This window comes from Triturus cristatus, chromosome 11, assembly GCF_964204655.1.
Source record: "Triturus cristatus chromosome 11, aTriCri1.1, whole genome shotgun sequence".
Lineage (NCBI taxonomy): Eukaryota > Metazoa > Chordata > Amphibia > Caudata > Salamandridae > Triturus > Triturus cristatus.
The window spans coordinates 286,932,152-286,945,057 of NC_140594.1; positions in this window are offsets into that span (position 1 = coordinate 286,932,152).

Here is a 12,906-nt window from a genome sequence, read left to right on the forward strand (position 1 = left end):
AGTCTGATCCTCACTGGAAGTTTGGGAGGAGGATAATTCCTTACACTTCCTGCTCCTTCTTTTAGGAGCAATCTGGTCCCTTCTTTCAGGATCCAGTGCTCCCTCAGTGATGAGCTTTTTGGCCTGAGCCCTGGTGACAGCAAATGCACTGGCAGAGATGCCCATCATCTCTGCATGAGTCCTGGACTCTACTTCAGAACAGGCTGAAGTCCCTAGATCATTGCCTAACAGACATGTAGATTTAGAGGTACCACAACTCTTTTAGGGCCAGTTACCCCTCCCAAGCTGAGATTCACAACTGCTAAGGAATGATCAGTACTGACATTGCTAGAGTTGGTTACTTGGTACTTGTGTCCAAGTATGATCTGTTCCGGGGACACAAGTTTCTCTGTCACCATTGTGACACTGGCCCCTGTGTCACTGTAAGCCATAGCTTCCTTTCCGCTGATAAAAGGCTGTTGTCTGTACTTGCCCAAGTTAGTGGGACTTACCAGTAAGGTGGCAAGATCTATGCCATCATCACAGACAAGAACAGCCTGAGTTGGAGTTCTGACTAAGTCAGAGCCCATGTCAGGACCCACGGTTAACCCTACTAATCCCTTGGCTGCTGTACTACCACTTGTACTGTTGCTAGAGGGAGCAGTTGCCTTAGGGGCAGTGGTAGTAGGTTCCTTGGCCTTTGGACAATCAGCATCTCTTGTCCAATGGGTCTTCACCTTACATTAAATAACACCAAGGTTTCTTTTTACCCTTCTTGGAGTTTTGAGACTCACCCCCAGATGCAGGTTTTTGGGCCTTTGAGAAGACTCCTTTTTGTTTTGGCCCTTCTTCTCCTGCGGTTTAGAAGAATCTTGATTCTTCTGGTCACCTCACCCACCATGGTTTTTCTACTTGGTCCTGGTGCTGACCCATTATCTGCCTTCTTTCCCAATTCTTGGGGCAAGGTCAGATCAGAGTCCACCAGGTACTGGTGCAGTAGTTGGTTCTGACAGTTATTAAGGATGTGCTCCCTCATCAACAAATTGTACAATCCCTCATAGTACCTTACTTCCATGAAGCCAACCTTCCTGAGCCTTAATCGCATGGTCAATAAAATCTACCCAGTCTTGGGTGTGTGCCTTCTGGGTGTCTCTGAACTTAATCCTGTATTGCTCATGGTCAAGCCAAACTCATCTATGAGTGCACTCTTCAGTACTGAATAATTGTCAGCATCCTCTTCTTCAACAGTGATGAGCTTGTCTCTACCTTTGTTAGCAAAGGAGAGCCACAGAATAGCTGCCTATTGCCCTGGAGGGACCTTCTGAACTTTACAGGCACTCTCCAAGGCAGTGATCCATTTATGGATATCATGCCCCTCCTGGTAAGGTTGACTATTCTGCTCAGGTTCCTAGTGCCAAAGGATATTTCCCTGATTATAGGTACACTATTGCTGCCATCATGTGACTCTAGTCCCAATTTCTTCCTAGCTTTCTGTACTTTCAGGGTCTCCTTGTCAAGGGCCAACTCATCTTGCCTGAGTCTAACTCTCTCAAGTTTGATCCAGTGGTACTCCCTTTCCATAGAGCCCTCCCTCTAGCTATAGATGGAGGTCCCAATGAAATGATCTGAAGCATCGTACTTGGCAGAGGGGGACCTAGACCTCCTCTGCCTACTCTGAACCCTCCCAAGAGGAATAAAGGGGACACCCTCTGTCCCATCTGCACTACTCCCTGGGGGATCAGAGTTTGCCAGTATGGAGTCCCCCGACTACCCTTGGCCATACTCTGAATGAAGGTCAGTAGAGGGAACCCCTCCAGCTCTCTCTTCTGGAGCCTCATCACACACATTTTCCTTCTCCCCTGTCCCACCAGGATTCTGGTCATCCTGGTGAAGTAGCTCTAAGAGGTACTATGTAGTGGGGTTGTTACCTGCCTTTATCCTTCTAAGGCTACACAGGGTTCTTAGTTCCTAGAAACTTCAGACCACTGTATTTAGCAGACGGGGTACACTGAGATCCCCAATTAAAGACATGGTGACTAGGTGTAGTGTGATGTTGCACCTACCTACCCTAGTGGGAACAAAACTTCCTAAGACTGAAGAAAGGGTTGTTCTAGACCCTTAACAACCAATCTAAAAGTTCAGTAAAATGTACTTTGTCCATTAAATATTATATGTGCCTAATGTTAGCAATGATTTTTCAATTAATCAACACTTAGATTAGCTGGTAAAACAATACAGGCTTGAATGCCAACTGCTGCACACCAATGTAAGAGGCTGGCTTAGTATATGGTGCTCACGTATGTAAGTGTAGCACCCTGCACTAATACATAGAACACTTATGGTGATTTTTGGTCTTAGACAACCTTGGAAAGCTCTATAAATGGTAGATGTGGAGAGCAGCCTTTAGGCTTAGTCCAGAACGAGTGTAAAGCAGCTTGTTTTACCAGTACTTTATCTTACAGTGTATGTTAAGTGAAATAGAACCACGCAGTGTAGTTATAAAAATAGGTATTTATTATAAACACTCCCTAACACATTGCAATATCTCCTAGCCGGAGATATAACAATAATTTGATAATAGAACACGTAAGTAGCACAAATACACAGTGGTCTCCAGGGGGAGACCAAACATATCCTAAAATAGTGGGATGCGAACCACGACAAAAGTTGAGACTGGACAAAGAAGACGTAGAGGAGCCGGGGACCCAAGGAACCACCCAAGGTAAGTACCCAGGAACCCCACAAAGGCTGTGTGCAGAGTGGAAACATGGCCGCATGCTCAATACAAGTCAATGGGTAAGTCGCGGTTGCAGTTTTTAAGAAGGACCCTTCCCAGAGGACCCTGAAGAAACCCGTGGAAGAAGGAAGGTTGGAGAGTCACCCCACCCGTGGATACCTCAGGAACCAGGATATCAACACCTTGGAAGCTGGGTGCATAGGTGCGAAGTGATGTCGGAAACCGCCGTAGACCACAATGGAGGACTTCAGTGAAGATGCCGCTGGCGAAAGAGTTCAGTAGAACCCAAAGGTGGATTCAAGATGAGTGGTACCTGCAAGCAGAGGGGACAGAGCCTATGCCACTCAGGAGTGACCAGGAGGCACGGAAGACAAATGCCCTACGATGTCGGAGATGCAGGAGAGTTGACTGTGCCCTTGCAGTTGCAGCTGTATGGACCAGGCGATGCTGTGGAGGACCAGGAGCTGTCCTACACCGGTTGTCAAGAGCAAGGGGATCAGTTCTGTCAGGAGTACCAACAAGCCTTGGCAACAGCAACAAACGGAGTAGTAAAAAAAGGTGCAGTGTCGGGACCAGCAAGGTCCAAGTGTCTCACCAATAGCAGGTAAGTCAGAGCAGGCCCCGAGCAACCAGGGGAGCCCACTGGGGCCAAAGAAAACCCCAAAGAGGACCCATGGGTCGAAGGCACAGGAGTCGCAAGAGGGCTTTGAGCAGGACAAAGATCTTGGTTGCAGGAGATGCTTGAAGCTGGAGCCCTAAGATCTCTGGTGAAGAGAGTCAACAAGCCGTTGCAACGTCAGATCGACCAGGTGCACAGGGGTACTGATCCAGCGATTCCGAAGGATACTGGCTTCAAACTTGCTATGAAGACAATGCAGGCCTCGAGGGAGTTGCAGAACCACCACCTGTGTCGCTGAACCTTTCGGAGTCTGTGGGAGCTCAAGAACAGCAGAGGGGTCAGCTTTGTTGCGATGCCTGCGGATGCAGGGCAGTGACTCCTTCACTTCAAGGGATATTCCTTCGGGTGTCTTGGATGTCCACAGGCCTGTAGAAGAACCTGTATGGAGAACAGGCACAGAAGATGCAGAAGACTGGCAGGACGAAGAGACCAGGAGCAGGAGTCTTCCCAGTAGCAGTCTCTGTTCAAAAAGCGAAGTCCAAAGTGCCCTGACGGTTGAAGATGAAGTGGTTTCAGATCTGAATCTTGTCCCACGACGAATCTAAGGAACCACCCACAGGTAAGCCCTTAAGTAGCTTGAGGAAAGGGACGATTCAGGGGTACCTCCCACTGGAGGGGCTGGACAGTGGGGAGGATACTCCAATGTCCTTTGTCCAGTTTGGTGCCAGAGCAACTGGTTCCAACTGGAGTATGCTAGGAGGGCACTAAATGTGCCCTTCAAAGCAGTCTAGTGGCGCTGGTAAGCGCCCCCAACCTATCCCAATACTAAGTCCTGTCTGGGAGGTGGTCACACCTGCCTGTGACAGGAAATCTCGTGTCCTGCCTTCCCCTTCTCAAGCTTGACTCAGCAGCAGGAGGGCAGAATCATGTCTCTTGTCGGCAGCAGCTATAGTTTGCTGTCCAGGTCTAGGAAAAATAGTACCGGGAGCACTAAAGGCCTACTGTAGAAGCTTTACAGTGCATGGAATCTGACCGATTCCAACATGTTTTATACCAAACACGACAGGGTTAGTTACAGTCAGTTTAGAGTTTGCCATCACGTATTGAAGCATAGCCACTCTATTTAACGTAATGGCTGATGCACTTACAACCCGGGATAATAGAGTCCCTGGGTTGTAGGGGTGTCCTGCTCATGCAGGGGCACCCTCACACTGATAACCGAGCACCCTGCCTTCAGGATTTAAAGGCCTGACCTTAGATATAAGGAAACATATCTGTCAAACGTACTGCTAGCATCAGCTTACACAGGCTGCAATGCAGGCCTGTAGTCACAATTTGAGTGGTCTCCCATGGGTGGCACAATGCATGCTTCAGCCCATGGGGGACCCCTAGTGTACCTATGCCCTGGGTACCTTAGTACCATATACTGGGGACTAACAAGGGTACATCAGTAGCCAATCAGGGGTGTACCCAAGTACTCACCATGTCCAATTTAGGGAGGAAGCACAGAGACTGGGGTCCTGATTAGAAGGATCCCAGTCAGAAAAACATAATGACACCAGCAGAAAATGGGGGTGACCATGAAACCAGATCCTACTTTCCTACACCACTCATTTACTTTCCCTCCCAAGATTGGTCTTCTAAAACCCTGAATTGAAATACTAAATTGTCATGCATCTCTGGGTTTAATGAAGCCCTGAAGAAAGGGAGTGATTTCTGCCTGAATTCACTGAAATACCCACATTTTAGAAATTCATATTAATCCCACTTACTCCACAATTTTCAGCGGATGGAATTTTAGGAACTGCACAAGTAGTCAAAACAAAAATACCATGGGGCAGATTTATAAGCCCTGTGCGTCACTTTTGCGCCGCCGTTGCGTCACTTTTGTGACGCAGCGGCGGCGCAAAGCCTGCGCCATTCTGCGGCAGATTTACAACGTGACGCATCTAGGGAGATGCGTCACGTTGTAAAGCTTGCGCCACATGTGGGCGTACCTTCACAGGGGGGGGGGGGCGTTCCGGTGCAGGAACGCCTCCGAAAAGTGGCTGAGTGAAATCTACAAGATTTCACTCAGTCACTTTTCCGGCCATTCTGTGTCAAATCCCTGCGCCTGCTTGAAGCAGGCGTAAGGATTGAGGCTGCATGTTAGAGATAGGGCACCCCCGAGCCTTGCTGGAGCTGCGTCGCGCTTGCGACGCAACTCCAGCAATGCGCCACCCTTCCGCCATCAGATGCGTCACGCATCTGTTTATCCTTGCGCCACGATGCGCTGCATTGTAAATGCGGCGCATCTATTGTGGCGCAAGGGTAAACTTGCGTGACGCGTCGACGCATCTTCCCTGGCGCATCCATGCTGATCTGCAGGGATGCGCCAGGGAACATAAATCTGCCCCCATGTTACTACTGTGTAATAACTACATTTTTATGGTCTTGGCTAAGACAGTGGATGCAAGGTCTGTTGCGAGACATATTGATAACTTACTGCCCACCCGTTACTTACCACTGGTGGGCTCTATTATCACTCATTTGCTTGCTTCTTAATTTTCAGCTTCCGAAGGCTTTGTCTTATGGTGTTTGCCCCGCAGCAGTAGCATGGACTTGTGTCCTTCCACAACACCATTTTCTGGAGCTACTTTTTAGGTCTTATCTAGGCAGCGCATGCGCGGTCTCTTAGAGAGCTGCTGTATCTACTCTGTAGGCTTTTAGCCCGCCCATCGCTTTTCATTTGTTACATCACGTTCTCTGCAGCTGTCTCTTTTTGGTCCCTCCTTTTGGTGTTGTGTTCCCTCCCACATAGCAGGGGCCTATCACTTGTATTCTTTCACTTTGCTGTATGTCCGTGTCTGTACACTATTAGTTTTTGGTTGCTTTCTACCTGTCTTGTTGGAAGTTTTTCTCCTTCATTGTGTTGATGTAAACTTTTTTTTTTAGCATTCAGGTTTTGAGCATTTGAAAAATTGCCCCTGGTTCTCCTATATTAGCGCTTTCAGCATGTTAAAAGCGCCTATCCTACGTGTTTTGAAAAATGAATTAAACTTTACCTTGAAATTCAGAAAGCAAAATCAGACCAAAATACGCATCGACAACATGATCATGTAGTTGAAATCCCAGCCAAAAAATAAAAACCTTTTCTAAGTTTGTGTTGGGGAATTCATTATGTTTTACTTTGTTGTATTTTTTCCCCCAGGAAATACAGCAATTTCTAAACGTCGTTTTAGTGTGTTATGCGCTCACCTGACACAAACTTTGAAACCCCCCCCAAAAATGTTGATTATAACAAGTGTTGCACTGTTTGTTGGCGTGATACACGTTACAATAGCAGACACAGGAAGCTACGAGCATCAAAAGTTCCGAAAACAATTTGCTACTGACTATATTTCCCATCCTGCTCTTAGTTGCATTTTGAGCCTTCTCCCCAGTGTTATTTACATTCCTCTTTTTTCATTGTTTCTCCCTTCACCCTCTCTCAGTTGCCGTTCTTGATACCTTCCCACCTTCCACTACCGTTCTTGCTTTCTCCATCCTCTTATCCATATGCTTCCTCAGGCTGCCCTTTGTTGTCCGTTCCTTGAGCATTTGAAAAATTGCCCCTGGTTCTCCTATATTAGCGCTTTCAGCATGTTAAAAGTGCCTATCCTACGTGTTTTGAAAAATGAATTAAACTTTACCTTGAAATTCAGAAAGCAAAATCAGACCAAAATACGCATCGACAACATGATCATGTAGTTGAAATCCCAGCCAAAAAATAAAACCATATTCTAAGTTTGTGTTGGGGCATTCATTATGTTTTACTTTGTTGTATTTTTCCTCCAGGAAATACAGCAATTTCTAAACGTCGTTTTAGTGTGTTATGCGCTCACCTGACACAAACTTTGAACCCCCCCCCAAAAAAGTTGATTAGAACAAGTGTTGCACTGTTTGTTGGCGTGATACGCGTTACAATAGTAGACACAGGAAGCTACGAGCATCAAAAGTTCCGAAAACAATTTGCTACTGACTATATTTCCCATCCTGCTCTTAGTTGCATTTTGAGCCTTCTCCCCAGTGTTATTTACATTCCTCTTTTTTCATTGTTTCTCCCTTCACCCTCTCTCAGTTGCCGTTCTTGATACCTTCCCACCTTCCACTACCGTTCTTGCTTTCTCCCATCCTCTTATCCATATGCTTCCTCAGGCTGCCCTTTGTTGTCCGTTCCCATTGTTGTCTCTTGCTTATCATTCTTTCCCCCACCCCCACCCACATCCTTCTCTCCTGCCTGCTCTCCATCACCAACCAACTCCCTTATGTTTATAACAAACATTGGCCTTTGGGACCTTATGTGTTTAGCCAGAACTTTTGGCTATGTTGTAGAGCATTGTGGCTGCTGTGCATCATGTTGAAAAGTTATAATAAAAAGTGTTAAGCATTTTTGTTACCTTTATACAAACCAAGATGACAATATATACAACTGAACAACCTGATTAAAAAAAGATTTTAACATAAAAAATGTCTTCTAGTTTTTTGTACTTGCACTGCAGGCAACTTCTTCCTGCCTGTTCTCATGCTGGTTTGTTATCATTTTTGTTGTTGTGGGGGAGCGGGACATAAATAACGGGGGAGTGGAGGTTGGAAAACAGTAATTTAATTAGAACACGAGTAGCGGACGGACACTAGGGGGAGAATCAACAGATGCCAGATTCCGAGGGCAGACTGAAGTGATGATTAGGTAATGTTTAGGTGGTGCACTGATGCAAAATGGTGGTGGTGAATGATGTTTGGTGCTCAGGTGGTGCCACTATATGGTGTGGATTGGAGGTATTTTGTGGTTTGAAATATGTTGTTTGGTGTGTAATTATGTGGCATGTATTGGAAATGTGTGGAGTTGAATTTTGTGGCCTGGAATTGTGGTGTTGAGTGAAATTATGCTCAGTGAAATTGTGTCATGGAGTGCATTTATGTTCATTGGTAGTATGTGGTATAGAGTGCATTTATATGGAGTGTATTTATGTTGCATTGAGTAGAGTGCAATTATGTGGCGTGCAAGTATGTGGTATTATGTGGAGTGTATTTATGTTACATTGAGTAGAGTGTAATTATGTGGTACTGAATGGTATGTGGAGCGTATGCTGCATTGAGTAGAGTAATTAGGTGGCGTGTAATGTGGCATTGAGTGGTATTATGTGGAGTGTATTTATGTTGCATTGAGTAGAGTGTAATTATGTGGTACTGAGTGGTATGTGGAGCGTATGTTGCATTGAATAGAGTGTAATTATGTGGCGTGAAATGTGGCACTGAGTGGTATTATGTGGAGTGTATTTCTGTTGCACTGAGTAGAGTGTAATTATGTGGTACTGAATGGTATGTGGGGTGTATTTATGTTGCATTGAGTAATTATGTGGCGTGTAACTGTCACACTGAGTGGTATTTTGTGGAGTGTATTTATGTTGCATTGAGTAGAGTAATTATGTGGCGTGTAATTATGTGGCACAGTGGTATTATGTGGAGTGTATTTATGTTGCATTGAGTAGTGTAATTATGTGGCATGTAATTATGAGGTACTGTGTGGTATGTGGAGTGTATTTATGTTGCATTGAATAGGATGTAATTATGTGGTACTGAGTGGTATGTGGAGCGTATGTTGCATTGAGTAGAGTGTAATTATGTGGCTTGTAATTTGGCACTGAGTGGTATTATATGGGGTGTATTCATGTTGCATTAAGTAGAGTGTAATTATGTGGCGTGTAACTATGTCACTCTGAGTGGTATTTTGTGGAGTGTATTTATGTTGCATTGAGTAGAGTAATTATGTGGTGTGTAATTATGTGGCACAGTGGTATTATGTGGAGTGTATTTATGTTGCATTGAGTAGAGTGTAATTATGTGGCACTGAGTGGTACGTGGAGCATATGTTGCATTGAGTAGAGTGTAATTATGTGGCAAGTAATGTGGCACTGACTGGTATTATGTGGAGTGTATTTATGTTGCATTGAGTAGAGTAATTATGTGGCGTGTACCTATGTCACACTGAGTAGTATGTGGAGTGTATTTATGTTGCATTGAGTAAAGTGTAATTTTTTTATACCACTCTTTATTTACAAATCCATCCTAGACTGGTAAATAAGAATCTAAACACATTTTGCAGGCGAATGCGTACAAAATTATGCAAATCGCATCATAGCCTTTTTAAACATTTTCAGTCATGCTGTACTGCTGTACAACATCTAAAACGAACTGCCAAAACCAATAGGTCTCATAGGCAAGAGCTATTGACTTTGCCAACGCTTGCTAGTCAACCACGACCGTGGGATGCTTTGAAAGGACATAATGCAAGCGGAATGCATTAGTGTTCCTTTATGTGTAAAACAAGAAATAGAGGAACATTGTAGTGCCAACGTAATAGTCCATTGCATAAATCTTTTTCATCAAACCAAAAGAAAACAACAGTGATAGGAGTGTGAGGGAGGGGATGATTGGTTGGCTTGTGTCGTTCAAACTGAAATCAGTAGTATGACTGGAATAATCTTTGGTATCCTTGCAGAGGAAGCGAAGCCTACTCTCTTTTAAAAAGTGTAGCTTTTCAAAAAGTATTTGCAAAGTTACGGCACCTTTTTTGGGGCAGGGGTCAGTGGTGGTGAGGAGGAGGAGGAACGGTCATGGCAAAAAGCTAAAAATGCTGGCTGTCACAGTAGGTCAGTAAGCTCCCATGAGCGAGTAACCAAATGGTCTGTTGGGAAAAAAATATATGAATAGTTGTGAAAGCACAGGAAAAAGAAGCATTGAAAATGTAATAGGTCTTGACCTCGTTTAAGTTAAAGCAATTCGGATTGTAATTAGGTGGCTTTTTAAGCTTTGCTTATATTAGTGTTTTTCAAAATTTCATGTACATAACATGCGTATATGTATGCATGCATTTATATTTAAATAGATATGCAGATGTATATATGTATATATATATATCCACATATATATAAATGCATATATATACACATATATGTGCATATGTGTGCGCGTAGAGAGTGAGTAGTAGAGAGAGTAGTACAGAGTGGTAGAGTGAGTAGTAAAGAGCAGTAGAGAGCGAGTAGTAGAAAGTGTAGTAGAGAGTGGTATAGTGAGTAGTAGAGAGCAGTCGAGTGAGTAGTAGAGTGCAAGTAGTAGAGAGCAGTAGAGTAGAGAGTGAGTAGTAGAGAGTGAGTAGAGTAAGTAGTAGAAAGTAGTAGAGTGAGTAGAAGAGAGTTAGTAGAGAGTAGTAAAAAGTAGTAGAGAGTGAAGTGTAGAGTGTAGGGGAGAGAGCGGGGGGGGAGAGAGAGAGAGCGGGGGGGAGAGAGAGAGAGCGGGGGGAGAGAGAGAGAGCGGGGGGAGAGAGAGAGAGCGGGGGGAGAGAGAGAGCGGGGGGGAGAGAGAGAGCGGGGGGGAGAGAGAGAGAGCGGGGGGGAGAGAGAGAGAGCGGGGGAGAGAGAGAGCGGGGGGAGAGAGAGAGCGGGGGGAGAGAGAGAGCGGGGAGAGAGAGAGAGCGGGGGGAGAGAGAGAGCGGGGGAGAGAGAGAGCGGGGGGAGAGAGAGAGCGGGGGGAGAGAGAGAGCGGGGGGAGAGAGAGAGCGGGGGGAGAGAGAGAGCGGGGGGAGAGAGAGAGCGGGGGGAGAGAGAGAGGGGGGGGGAGAGAGAGAGGGGGGGAGAGAGAGAGGGCGGGGGAGAGAGAGAGGGCGGGGGAGAGAGAGAGGGCGGGGGGAGAGAGAGAGGGCGGGGGAGAGAGAGAGGGCGGGGGGAGAGAGAGAGGGCGGGGGAGAGAGAGAGGGCGGGGGGAGAGAGAGAGGGCGGGGGGAGAGAGAGAGGGCGGGGGGAGAGTAGAGAGGGCGGGGGGGAGAGAGAGAGGGCGGGGGGAGAGAGAGAGGGCGGGGGGGAGAGAGAGAGGGCGGGGGGAGAGAGAGAGGGCGGGGGGGCGGGGGGAGAGAGAGAGGGCGGGGGGAGAGAGAGAGGGCGGGGGGAGAGAGAGGGCGGGGGGAGAGAGAGGGCGGGGGGAGAGAGAGGGCGGGGGGAGAGAGAGAGGGCGGGGGGAGAGAGGGGAAGGGGGCGGGGGGAGAGAGAGAGGGCGGGGGGAGAGAGAGAGGGCGGGGGGAGAGAGAGAGGGCGGGGGGAGAGGGGCGGGGGGAGAGAGAGGGCGGGGGAGAGAGGGAGGAGAGGGCGGGGGGAGAGGGGAGAGAGGGCGGGGGGAGAGAGAGAGGGCGGGGGGAGAGAGAGAGGGCGGGGGGAGAGAGAGGGCGGGGGGAGAGAGAGGGCGGGGGGAGAGAGAGGGCGGGGGGAGAGGGAGAGGGCGGGGGGAGAGAGAGGGCGGGGGGAGAGAGAGGGCGGGGGGAGAGAGAGAGGCGGGGGGAGAGAGAGAGGCGGGGGGAGAGAGAGGGCGGGGGGAGAGAGAGAGAGGCGGGGGGAGAGAGAGAGGCGGGGGGAGAGAGAGGGCGGGGGAGAGAGAGAGGGCGGGGGGAGAGAGAGAGAGCGGGGGGAGAGAGAGAGGGCGGGGGAGAGAGAGAGGGCGGGGGGAGAGAGAGAGAGCGGGGGGAGAGAGAGAGAGCGGGGGGAGAGAGAGAGAGCGGGGGGAGAGAGAGAGCGGGGGGAGAGAGAGAGCGGGGGGAGAGAGAGAGAGCGGGGGGAGAGAGAGAGAGCGGGGGGAGAGAGAGAGAGCGGGGGAGAGAGGAGGGGGGGGAGAGAGAGAGAGCGGGGGGAGAGAGAGAGAGCGGGGGGAGAGAGAGAGAGCGGGGGGAGAGAGAGAGCGGGGGGAGAGAGAGAGAGCGGGGGGAGAGAGAGAGAGCGGGGGGAGAGAGAGAGAGCGGGGGGAGAGAGAGAGAGCGGGGGGAGAGAGAGAGAGCGGGGGGAGAGAGAGAGAGCGGGGGGAGAGAGAGAGAGCGGGGGGAGAGAGAGAGAGCGGGGGAGAGAGAGAGAGCGGGGGGAGAGAGAGAGAGCGGGGGGAGAGAGAGAGAGCGGGGGAGAGAGAGAGAGCGGGGGAGAGAGAGAGAGCGGGGGGAGAGAGAGAGAGCGGGGGGAGAGAGGAGCGGAGAGAGAAGCGGGGGGAGGAGAGGGAACGGGGAGGAGAGAGCGGGGGGAGAGAGAGAGAGCGGGGGGAGAGAGAGAGAGCGGGGGAGAGAGAGAGAGCGGGGGAGAGAGAGAGACGCCGTCGCGGCTCCTCAAACTCTGAACCATCTGAGCCCTGCTGACGCCGTCGCGGCTCCCCGAACGCTGATCCATCTGAGCCCTGCTGACGACGTCGCGGCTCCTCGAATTCTGAACCACCTGAGCCCTGCTGACGCCGTCGCGGCTCCCCGAACGCTGATCCATCTGAGCCCTGCTGACGACGTCGCGGCTCCCTGAACTACAACCCTCCGGTGCCTGCTGAGTGACTCGCGGCCCGCTCCTCCAAGAGAATCGGCAGAGATTGCCGAGAGAAGCAACATCCCCTCAGCTCGAGGATTGAGAGCTGTGCGCCGGATACCTCGCAGAGACACTGATTGAAAGACTGTCCCGCTACCCCTTTTCCCATCATCACAAGATCGCTGCCGCTTGTGGCATTAATTCTGCACCTGCCTGCCGGATCACAAAGATCC